A 3,776-nucleotide genomic window follows, 5' to 3' on the forward strand; every position below is an offset into this window, starting at 1 on the left:
TTTATTGTTGAAAAGTTTTTTGGGAAAAATCAAAGTTTTAAGACTTACTCATATTTTTGGCGATTTGGTGAACAGAATTGAGTTTTACTACATCTTTGAAAAACATGTCTATTTTCCCATAACTGTGAGCGAGTTGAGTATCATACCTCTGAGTTATTTCTTGTACCATTTTTATTATGTTGTTATGAACCGTTGTTGATTATTGGAGTTGCACTCTGACCCTTGTCCCAGCTCGTCACTACTTTTAGCCTAAGGTTAGGTTTGTTACTTATTGAGTACGTGGGGTCGGTTGTACTCATACTACACTTCTGCACCTTACGTGCAGATGTTGGATGTGGATGTTGATGTGTATGGCGGAAGCTGGATTTGAAGACGTACCTGCGTTTCAGTCATAGCTGCCTCTTGATCTTGGTAGCTTTAGAATTTCATATATGTTCGTGTATATTTCAAACAGATGATGTATTTATTTCCTACCAGCTTTATAAATTGGATAGTGTTTATTTGCTTACCTAGTGGCTTGGGTTAGATGCCATCATGATAGTTGGATTTTGGGTCGTGACAAGTTGGTATCAGAGCTCTAGGTTGAAAGGTTCTACGAGTCATGAGCAAGTGTTTAGTAGAGTCTTGCAGATCGGTATGATGACGTCCATACCTATCTTCGAGAGGCTACAGGGTATTTAGGATAAACATTCCATCTTTCTTTCCTTATCGTGCGGCAATGATTCAGCTTGAAGTGTAACTCTTTGAATTCCTTCCACGCACTCATATGCGCAGGTGAGCCTCGGTATTAGCTGTGCATCGACGACTTGTGACTCCATGGAGGAGGTACGAGATATGATTTTGGTGTGCTGATGATGGGCCAGTCTGGATGACTTAAGGCCAGGTTTTGGCTGTAGCCTGAGCACGGGGATTTTGGTTGTGTGAGCACATGATTTTGGACTTATAAGTCCGATAGTGTACCTATTAGTGAAATTTGTGGCTCGATGAGTGGTTGGATGGCTATATGATGAGTATGATGTGACCGTGAGATATGTTTAGATGGATTGAATATGACGAGAAGAGTTTTCTTAAGATATAAAAAGGACTATTGGGTGCTTGATTTCTGTCTTAATGTGATGTATAATCTCGAGTTATGAGTGTATTGAAGGATCTTTCATATTGCTTAATTTGGAACGAAGTAGATTTTTATGTCTTAAGTATGAGTTTAGACTTAGGAAGATTAAGTGATTGCGTAGTAGTTGTGGCTGCGGAAAGGTATAGAGAGATGTCAGTTTGAGGCTAAGTCGGTGGGTTATCACCTGCGGGGTAATCTACAGATATGTGATCCTTATGATGTTTTGTGGAGGCTTTCTTTTCTACTAGTGGGTTATAGGTCTTGCGATTTGAGTTTGGATTGGTTGGAAAAGTTGACCTGACCGTCACGAGAATGAATGTGAGCTTATTAGATAATTTGAAGTATTATATGGTTTGTATTACATTTGTTTATGAAGGATTTAGTTGAACCTCACGGTGGTATTATGGCAGTAATAGAGTATGAGCATTGTGAGTTATCGAGTGTTTCGATCTATGGCTTTGAGCCAAGTGGGGGAGTCTGTTATCGACGATTTGATTGCATGGTTATGTGTTGTATTGGTTTCAGTCTGAGGCATACTAGTGGATCGGTTATGACTTGTAGATGTTGGTTTTGAGGATGACTTAAGCAAGAAAATTTTTGGATGCATGATGTATCACACTTTATGGGTATGCTAGGTGACGGGAGTGTGGGCGTGCACCGTGTGAATTGTGACTCGGTTATTTCTGTGGTACTGTGTAGTTACTAATCTTATTTGTATCTATGAAATCTCTATGTGCTAGAGTAATTGAGTTGTGATCTATGTTAGAAACCATGTCTAGGCTATATGCTTATCCTATTAGGACCCACTTTTGCTGTTGAGTTATTTGCTTACTTTGCAATTACATACTCATTCATACGCATTTATTTGCATATCATATCTCAGTCTCTGTTACCATTTATTGATACATCACATCATCATTTGGGCTGACTCTCATGACATTATGAGCCCGAGAGACCGGTCTCAGCCTCTGTTACTATTTATTGATACATCACATCATCATTTTGGCTGATTCTTATGACATTGTGAGCCTGCAAGGCTGGAGAGATTGATGACTGAGTGAGGTCGAGGGCCTGATTGTGAGGATATTGATGGGATCGGGCTACACGTCGCAACAAGTATTATTAATTCACGATGGGATCGGGCTGCACGCCACAGCAGGTATTATTGATTCATACCATGATTGGCTTATTATAGCACTTGGGCTGGATCTGCCCCTCCGGAGTCTGCACACCCACAGTGAGCGCAGTTGCTATTGATTTTTGGGTTGTGTATGCCATGTACAGTAGTGAGTTACTGACTGTGAGGATTTATTTATGTTAGGGCTGGATCTGCCCTGTAAAGTGTTAAGTGACTGAGTGTGCTAAGTATTGAGCCTGATGAGTGAGAGTGCGAGACATTGAGATTGAGTACTATGAGAGTTAGAGTATATGAGTTCATCACTGAGATGTATTTCATTTGACATGCATACTTGAGATACATGCATAGAGATATATTTTCTCATGCTACCCAGTTTTGGTGACATTTATGATTTCTCTTGCATATTAACATGTAGGCATAGAGATGTACTTTCCTCATGCTATCTGAAAACTGAAACATCTTATTTATTGTTGAAAAGGTTTTTGGAAAAAATCATAGTTTTCAGACTTACTTATATTTTTGGTGATTTGGTGAACAAAATTGAGTTTTACTGACATCTTTGAAAAATATGCTTATTTCCCGTAACAGTTAACGTGTTGAGTATCATACAACTGAGTTATTTCTTATACCATTTTTATTATGTTGTTATGAACTATTGCTAGTTATTGGAGTTGGACTCTGACCCTTGTCCCAACTCGTCACTACTTTCAACTCAAAGTTAGGTTTGTTACTTATTGAGTACATGGGGTCGGTTGTACTCATACTACAGTTCTGCACCTTGCATGCAGATATTGGATGCGTATGTTGTTGTGTATGGTGGGAGCTAGATTTGAAGACGTACTTGTGTTCCATTCATAGTTGCCTCTTAATCTTGGTAGCTTTAGAATTTTAAATCTGTTCATGTATATTTCAAACAGATGATGTATTTATTTCTGACCCGTTTTATAAACTCTAAATCTTAGAAACTCATGATTTTTACTACCAGTCCTTGGAAAATGCATAATTTTAAGATATTTTATCATTTATTTGTCTTAACAAATCTCATTAAATTGGATAGTTGTTAATTGGCTTACCTAGCGGGTTGGGTTAGGTGTCATCACGGCTAGTTGAATTTTGGGTCGTGACATGATGCGTTGAACAATTTCCTATGCTAAAGCACATTTTCAGTAATAAGTCTATCCTTGATAAAGCAACTCTGATTAACCATCACCAAATTAGGCAATAAAGGATTGAGACTGCGAGATAAGATCTTAGAGATGATCTTATTAGATAAGTTATTCAGACTAATACGCCTCATTTTAGAAAAATCAACAATAAATAAGATGGTAAGGTTTTTCCCATTGAAGAAATCTTGTACAAATTCCTTTACGTCCTTCTTAATAATTTTCCAATAGGATTGATAGAGAACACCATATATCCATCTGGACTAGTACTACTATCACTACTCATGCTAAAAACAACATCTTTAATCTCCTATTTTTCATGAATAGAAGTCAAAAGGATATTGTCATCATCTGTTATACA

The sequence above is a fragment of the Nicotiana tomentosiformis genome, chromosome 2 (assembly GCF_000390325.3).
Source record: "Nicotiana tomentosiformis chromosome 2, ASM39032v3, whole genome shotgun sequence".
In the NCBI taxonomy this organism is placed as follows: Eukaryota; Viridiplantae; Streptophyta; class Magnoliopsida; order Solanales; family Solanaceae; genus Nicotiana; species Nicotiana tomentosiformis.